This window comes from Trachypithecus francoisi, unplaced genomic scaffold (genome assembly GCF_009764315.1).
Source record: "Trachypithecus francoisi isolate TF-2019V2 unplaced genomic scaffold, Tfra_2.0 Lachesis_group2, whole genome shotgun sequence".
Taxonomy (NCBI): domain Eukaryota; kingdom Metazoa; phylum Chordata; class Mammalia; order Primates; family Cercopithecidae; genus Trachypithecus; species Trachypithecus francoisi.
The window spans coordinates 61,907,749-61,916,621 of record NW_022681465.1 but is presented as its reverse complement, the minus strand read 5'-3'; the positions used below and the strand labels follow the sequence as shown (position 1 = coordinate 61,916,621).

The following is an 8,873-nucleotide window of genomic DNA, read 5'->3' as shown; positions in this document are numbered from 1 at the left end:
TCATGTTGTTTCAGTTACTATAGCTTTGTAGTGTAATTTGAAATCAGGTGATATGATGCTTCTACCTTTGTTCTTTTTGCTGATGCTTAATTTAAGTATTCAGGGTCTTTTGTGATTTGATAGGAAATTTAGGATACTTATTTTATTCCTATGAAGACTGTCATTGGCAAATTGATAGGAATTGTAAAGTCACTTTGTGTAGTATGGACCTTTTAACAATATTGATTGTTTAAATCCAGTAAACATAGAATATATTTTCATTTTTATGTCCTCTTCAATTTCTTTCATTAATATTTTATAATTTTTTCTTGTAGAGTTCTTTCACTTCTTTAGTTTCTATGTATTTTTATTTTTATAGCTATTATAAAAGGGAATACTTTCTTGATTTCTATTTCAGATAAAACCTATCAGTATACAGAAACACTACTGATTTTTGCATGTTGATTTTGCATCCTTCAGCTTTACTGAATTTATCAGCTCTGAGAGTTTTTTGTTCGAGTCTTTATGTCTTTCTAAATATGTCATCTGCAAATGAAGATACTTTGACTTCTTTATTTCCAGTTTGGATGTCTTTTGTTTCTTTATCTTGACTAATTTCTCTGGCTAGAACTTCCAGTACTATGTTGAATAAAACTGGACATTCTTGTCTTTTTTCAGATCCTAGTGGAAAGGCTTTCAATTTTTCCCCATTTAGTATCATATTAGCTGTGGGTTTGTTATATGTGGCCTTTATTATGTTGAGTTATAGTTCTTTAACACCTGCTAGTTGAGGATTTTTGTCATGAAGCAGTGTTGAATTTTATTGAATGCATTTTCAATATCTGCTGAAATGATCAAATGGTTTTTATTTTTGATTCTGTTGATGTGATGTGTCGTGTTTATTGATTTCTGTACATTAAAACATCTTTGCAGCCCTGGGATGAATTCCATTTCACTATGGTGAGTAAAGGATTTTTTGTGTTTTTTTTTGAAATAGACTTTCACTCTCGTTCAGGCTAGAGTGTAGTGGTGTCATCTCGGCTCACTGCAACCTCCACCTCCAGGGTTCAAGCTATTCTCCTGCCTCAGCCTCTCAAGTGGCTGGGATTACAGGCACCCACCACCACGCCCAGCTAATTTTTGTATGTTTAGTAGAGACGGGGTCTTACCATGTTGCCCAGTCTGGTCTCAAACTACTGACCTCAGGTGATCTACCCTCCTCGGCCTCCCAAAGTGCTGGGATTACAGGCGTGAGCCACCATGACTGGCTGTTGAGTGAAATTTTTAAAGTGCTGTTGAATTTGTTTTGCTGCTATTTTGTTGAGAATTTTTAAATCTATACTCTAATTGGAGATATTGGCCTGTAATTTTCTATTGTTCTGTCCTTTTCTGGTTTGTTATCAAGGTAACGCTGGCCTCATAAAATAAGTTTGGAAGTATTTCCTTCTCTTAATTTTGTTTGAAATAGTTTGAGTAGAATTAGTATTGGCTTTTACTTAAATGTTTGGTAGTATTCAGTAGCAACCCCAGCAGGTCATGTACTTTTCTTTGATGGCAGAATCTTTGTGCTTCAAATTTGATACTCATTATTGGTGGTTCAGTTTCTCTATTTCTTCCTGGGTCAATCTCGGTAGGTTGTATGTGCCTACAAATTTATCTACTTCTTCTAGGTTTTTCATTTTGTTGGCATAAAGTTGTTCTTGGTAATCTTTAATAATCATTCATACTTATGTAGTAATAGTTATAATTTTTTTGTTTCTCTGGCTTTATTTATTTGGGTTTTCTCTCTGCTGCTTAGTCTAGGTAAATGTTTGTCAATTTGGTTTATCTTTTCAAAAAAAAGACTCTTCATTTTGTTAATTTTCTGTATTATTGTTTTAGATCTCAATTTTATTTATTTCCACTCTGATCTTTATTATTTCTTTTCTTCTGCTACTTTTGGATTTGGTTTAATCTTGCTTTTCTAGTTCCTTGAAGTATATAATTTGATCATTTATTTAAAGTCTTTCTATTTATTTGATACATGTGTTTATTGCTATTAAACTTCTATCTTAGTACTGCTGTTGATGTATCCAAGAAAATCTGATATATTTTCATTTTCATGTTCATTTGTTTAATTTTTTTCTAATTTACTTCTTAACTTTTTAATTGATCCATTGTTCATTCAGGAACATCTTTTTAAATTTCCACGTATTTGTACAGTTTCCAAAATTCTTAGTATGGATTTCTAGTATTATTCTCTTGTGGTTATACAAGATACTTGATAAGATTTTGACTTTTTCGAATTTATTGATACTTGCTTTGTGGTCTAACAGATGGCCTTCCTACAGAATAGTTCATGTGCTGATGAATAGAATCTATGTTCTGCAACAGATGGATGAAATCTGCTAAAAATGCCTGTTAGGTCTATTTGATCTATAGTATACTTTAACTCCAATGTTTCTTTGTTGATTTTTTGCCTGGATAATCTATTCACTGCCAAAAGCAAGCTGTTGAAGTCCCTTACTATGATTGTATTGCAGTCTCTTTCTCTCCCTTTGGATATATTAATATTTGCTCTATATATTTTGGGTGGTCCAATCATGTAATTGACTATTATATACTCTTGCTGAATTGAACACTTTATCATTATGTAATGACCCCCTTGTCTCTTTTTACAGTTTTGACTTATAATCTATTTTATCTGATATAATTATAGCTTATATTTATATCAGACAAAATAGAAAGACTGCTCTTCTTTGGTTTTCATTTGCAAGTAATTATTTTAATCCCTTTAATTTCAGTCATAATTGAAGTGAGTTTTTATTAAGAAGCATATAACTGGGTCTTGTGTTTTAATCCATTCAGCTATTCCATTTTTAAAATTAGATAATTTAGTCCACTTCAGTTGATTGTTGTTATTGATTGGTAAGCACTAACTATTGCCATTTTACTACTTGTTTTATAGTTGTTTTATAATATCCTTCCCTTTCTTTCTTTCTTTCTTTCATTTTCTTTTCTTTCCTCTTTCTTTTCTTTCCTCTTTCTCTCTCTGTCTTTCTCCTTCCTTCCTTCCTTCCCCTCCTCCCCTTCCTCCCCTTCATTCCTCCTTCCCTCCCTCTTTCTTTTCTTTTCTTTTCCTTCCTTCCTTCCTTCCTTCCTTCCTTCCTTCCTTCCTTCCTTCCTTCTTTCTTTCTTCTTTCTTTCTTTCTTTCTTTTTCTTTTCTTTCCTCTTTCTCTCTCTGTCTTTCTCCTTCCTTCCTCCCTTCCTTCTTTCCTTCCTACCTTCCCCTCCTCCCCTTCTTCCCCTTCATTCCTTCTTCCCTCCCTCTTTCTTTTCTTTTCTTTTCCTTCCTTCCTTCTTTCTCTCTCTTTCTTTCTTTCTTTTCTTTCTTTTCTTCCTTTCTTTCTTTCTTTTCTTTTCTTTCCTCTTTCTTTTCTTTCTTCTTTCCCTCTCTGTCTTTCTCCTTCCTTCCTTCCTACCTTCCCCTCCTCCTCTTCCTCCCCTTCATTCCTCCTTCCCTCCCTCCCTCTTTCTTTCTTTTCTTTTCTTTTCCTTCCTTCCTTCCTTTCTTCCTTTCTTCCTTCCTTCCTTCCTACCTTTCCCTCCTCCCCTTCCTCCCCTTCATTCCTCCTTCCCTCCCTCTTTCTTTTCTTTTCTTTCCCTTCCTTCTTTTCTTCCTTCCTTCCCTCCCTCTTTCTTTCTTTCTTCCTTCCTTTCTTTCTTTCTTCCTTTCTTTCTTTCTCTTCCTTCCTTTCTTTCTTTCTTCCCCTTCCTCCCCTTCCCTTCCTTCCTTCTTTCCTTCCTTCCTTCTTCCCTTCCTTCCTCCCTTTCTGCCTTCCATCCTTCCTTCATTCCTTTTCTGTTTTCATTCTTTCTTGCTTTCTTGCTGTATTTATTGTTGTCTTCCTTTATCTCTGTTGTTATATTTTAATTTTTTTAAAATAATGTATCTATTATAAGTTGGCTTTGTGATTACCAAAAGATTTACAAAAATATCTGATTGTTATAACCAGCTATTTAAAACTTATAGCAACTTAACATTTGTCACAGTACAAAAAAAGAAGCATATTAACAAAAGTCATATGCATTACTTTTCTTCTTTCCCCACATTTAAAATTTTTGATGTCACAATTTGCATTTTATAATGCCTACCTTGACAAATTGTTGTATTATTATTTTTATCTTTTAGTCTTCCTAGTAAAGATATAGGTGATTATACACTATATTCACAATATTAGTGTAACAATCACAATAGCATCCTGTTTTTTTTAATTTTTTTTCTTTGTTTTTGGTTTAAGAATTCCCTTTAGCAGTACTTGTAGAACATATCTGGTAGTGAAAGTCTCTCCCAGCTTTGAGAAAGTCTTTATCTCTTAATTCTGAAAGAAAGCGTTTCCAGTTATAATATTCTTAGTTGGCAAAGTTTTTCCTTAAGCATTCTATATATAATGTCCCACTCCTTCCTAGCCTGCAGGGTTTCTGCTGAGAAGTCTGCTGCCAGGTGTACTGGATATTTCTTATACTTTATTTGCTTGTTTTCTTTGCTGCTTTCAGAATCCTCTCATTGTCTTTGACCTTTGAGATTTTGATTATATGTATGGAGGTATTCATATTTAGTTGCATCTGATTGGTGACCTTTGACCTTCCTGTACATAGGTAGTTATATCTTTCTCCAGATTTGGAAAGTTTTCTTTTAATGTCTTTTTTTTTTTTTTTTTTAATGCTCTGCTTTTCAGATCCCTCTTTAACTCTAATAGCATACATTTGCTCTTTTGATATTGTTTGACAAATTCTGTAAGCGTTTTTCAGTCTTTTTTTTCCCTTGACTATGCATTTTTAAATAGTCCACCTTCAAGCTCACTGATTCATTCTTCCATGTGATCAATTTGTTTGTCTTCTATATTTCATTTACTACAATGTTTAGCTCCAGAAAATCTTTTTGATTTTTAAAATTATTTCAATCTCTCTGTTAAATTTATGTGATTAATTTCTGAATTGATTAATTGTGTTTTCTTAAAGTCCATTGAGCTTCTTTAAAACAGGTAGTTTTCATTCTTTGTCTGAAAGATCACACATCCCCATCACTTTAGGGTCAGTCTCTGGCATCTTGTTTTTTGGTCCATTTTAGTGATGTCATACTACCCTGAACGTCATTGATGCTTGTGGAAGTGTGACAATATCAGTGTGCATTGAGTGATTCAGTATTCATCTTGGTCTATGCAGTCTGGCTTTGTTTGTGCCTGTTTTTCTTCAGAGGGATCTCCAGGGCTTCTAAGCAGACTGACTGTTTCGTTTCCTGGACCTGTGATCACTTCAGCCATCTCAGAACTATACGATGTTCTAAGCCAAGGCCTGTCGCAAGTCTTGCAAGTACTCTATGGTTGATGCAGCTTTGTGGCCCAAATGTATGAGAGGAAAACCCAAGCAGGATACTGGGAGGGTATGCTGGTCAGGGGCCTGAGTTCAGAAGACTGTCCTGGTAGCCCAGGTAAGCATGCCTCTCAGTAGGTCTCTGCAATAGTAGAATGGTTCCTTGACTAGAACAGAAATTGCCAGAAATGAGGCAGGGCCTCCTTCAGATTTGTTGTGGGATGGAGATTGCCTGTCACATTCACTCAGACAGGCGCATATCTCCCAGTAAGTCCTTGCATAGATGGACTGCAGCAGGAGGTGCAGAAGCTGAGACTGAGCCCCCTCGAAATCTGTAGAACAGAGACTGGAGAGTACAGTTCCATTGTCTCAGAGCGTATGCAGCTCCCAGGAGAACTCTGTACACACGGGATAATTTCCCAACCGCCGCTGGAGATAGCTGGAGCTAATACTGAGCTCTCTTGGGATCTTCTATGGGGCTGAGGCTGGAGAGCCTGGTCTTGTTAAATCAGAGGGCCATGTATCCCTCAGTAAGTCTGTGCAAAATTGACATAGTTCTCCTGTTGCCATATAGGGGTGCAAGGCAGTGGCTGGAGCTGGGACTGGGCTTCTTGGAGTCCAATGTGGGGCAAAAGCAGCAGAGTACAGTCTTTTTGGCTTACAGGGGTCCATATCTCCCAGCAAGTGCCTGCACAGATGATATAGTTTCCTCATTGCAGTGAGAGAGGCTACAGTTGAGATTGTGTCCTCATGGGATATGTTCTGTGACAGAGCTTGGTGAGCCCATCAGGGAGGCCCAGACTGCAAGATATGGCTGAGTCTCTCTCTGCATCCTTGTATAAGCCACTCTTAGCTGGGACCTCAGCTCGAGAAGGCTGAAGCAGGGCCACAGGGCCATTTTCAGGTGCCACTGCTGCCAGTGGGCAGACGACCCTTTCCGTCAGGTACTAGTGTGCGTGCTTCCTTCTAGACTGCTCAGCAGATGGTTTTGCTTGCAGGCTGAAAGCCAAATGGGACTGTAGCCAAGTCCCTTGAAAGGCTAGGCCATTTCTGTGCTTGAATCCAGGAGCAACCTTGGTGGATCAGCCACCCAGGTGTCAGTTGCCCTCAAAACAACCCTCCAGGATTTTGTGTTCTACTAGAGTTCACAAACTCCTACCTGAATCCTGAGGCTCCTAAAGAAAGATTTTTAACTATTGCTGGGTGCAGAATTTTTGCAGTTTTGGGGCAATATGAGCAGCTTCTATTTCACCACCTTAATTATATCACTCCCTTTATAATATATATTTAAATATTTTTTGATAGATTTTGTTTGCTCTCATGTTATTCAAAGAATATTTATTGCTTTCTTACTGTAAAACTTTATAAAAACTTAATAATATTATGCTCCTCCTCCCACAAAAGGTTCTTTAATGTGATGCATCATTAAATCCAAATATATATCTGCACAGGGCTTTCAAAAAATGTAACACTGAAGTTCCATGTGGGAAACCATGAACACTAAAGTCAATTAAGATAATGTATTGCTGTTTTTCTGAATGATAAACTTCTATAAAGATTCTATATAAATAGTTATTTAGTAGGGATACGATTTGCTTACTAAGTATTAAATAGCGTAACACAGATTTTATTACCTTAAAGTATTTTATCATAAAATTTCAAAATTTAGTAAAACAATTTTAAAAAGAAGAAAAGAAGGATGGAAAAGGTGAGTGGAAAAAAGTCAGTTAACTTAAATGCAGTGAAATGAGAACCCCTGATTAAGCTAACTTTCTGTTTCATTGAATTAATTTTATGTTGAGTCTTTATTTTTATGTATTTATTTATTTGTTGTAGTGGTGGAACACATTAATTGAGACATACACATTATTTAAATAACTTTATTAATGCTAACAATGGAGAGAACTTTAGGCAACAGAAAATCTGACTGTATTAATATCAGAGCAACTTGCAATTGGAAGTAGAGGAAAAGGCTCCAGACGTTCCCCAGAAGACCTCAGACTTTTCTCCTACTATGTCAGTGACCGGATTAAGTGAGACAATACAAAAATGCAATGACATGCTCTATCACCCACACTGACATGACCAGAGTTAATGGAAGAAGTGGTGGGTAATTAGTTACCAGAACTCTCAAGGCCAATGATTCAAGACAGACTTCAAAAAATAATAACAACAATTTTCTACTTTTTGACCTTATTCTTTGTGGTCCAAACTTCTTATCAAGTTCTTTCATATTTATATTTTTCTTCATTACAAGATAATTGCTTCAGTTTGAGTTTTGTTCCAATCTTGAGTGAGGTAGATGCAATCTCACCAAAAGTACTCACCAAAACTTTGTATTGCTACTTGTGTTACCATCACTGTGCTATTTATAAGAATATAAAACACTGCACATTTTTATCAGAGTTCACCTAAATGTGTCTCTATTTCTATAATCGCTTTCATTTTCTCTCACATATCCTTTCTCTCAGTCTTTCTCTTACTGTCATGAAAATCTGGCTGACTTATTTTTTGATAATCTACTTTTTGTCTTTCTTTTTTCCTAAATAAATATATTTCCCTTCTAAATCCCCTTTAATTTGCACACTTTATTCAAGATCCAGAAATGCAACAGTTAAATTTAATCTGATAATGCCCCTCACATGTAATTATAAAGTCTCTATGTTTCTAAACATAATTTATTGATCTATCTTATCATTAATTATCTTGTGGTTTCTAGGTCTATTTTTTAATAACCGTAAAGTCTGCTATTTTCCAGGAGTAATTAAATAAATATATCAATGTACTTTAGTAATTCAAAAGTGCTACATTAAATTCATGGTGCAATATCTCTCGTTCAGAAATCTAAAGGTGTATGATGCATAAAAACGTAATACTCCAAAGACATAGGGGATATTTATTGTACTCATATCCTAAATCAATCATTTTATAGTCAATTCCTTCTTGTCTATTGTATTCTTAAAGCAAATCCAGTTTAATGTAATTTAAGGTATTTCTAGTCTGATTAACCAAGTTTTTCTGTAAAATAGAGATTCTTCTAAAAGAGGGTATACCTTAGAGTTTTACAACACAGTCTTTGGAGTGAATATTCCATCTATTTAAATTTCTAGTCTGCCATTTACAGGTAATGTAATCTTAGGCAAGTTAATTATGATTTAAATCTACTGACTTGGTTCTAATAAGGCTTTCTTATGTCTTCTCTAGGTTGTTGTAGGAATTAAACTATTGAGGATGAAGTGAAGTAGGTCTGATTCCACAGTTTACTCAGAACCACCATTTTCTGCTCTCTCCTCATGTGAAACAATCTCAATTCCAAATAAATACTAGTATGGACTTGAACCAAAATAGCCAATACTCATATGAAAGATAGTTATCAAGTTAAGTAAAATTAGTAAAATAAAAACAAAAGGAAGGCATTTGCAAGAAAGAATAAAAGCGAGGGTTTAAAGACAGTCAGTGCTAGACTACAAAACACAAAGACTTCACTACTTACAATTACCTGGCTGTTCTCCACAAGTTATTTGGTCTCCTTAACTCCTTT

The 8,873-nt window shown here is 35.2% G+C and overlaps 1 long non-coding RNA gene across 1 annotated transcript in view; it reads right to left on the bottom strand.

Annotated features, from left to right (window-relative positions):
- Positions 1-1,331: 1,331 nt before the first annotated feature.
- LOC117064976 overlaps positions 1,332-8,873 on the bottom strand; it is a 110,315-nt gene continuing 102,773 nt past the window's right edge. The window contains exon 3 of the long non-coding RNA XR_004429775.1: positions 1,332-1,368. This is a non-coding gene — a long non-coding RNA (uncharacterized LOC117064976). The remainder of the gene's footprint in view (positions 1,369-8,873) is intronic.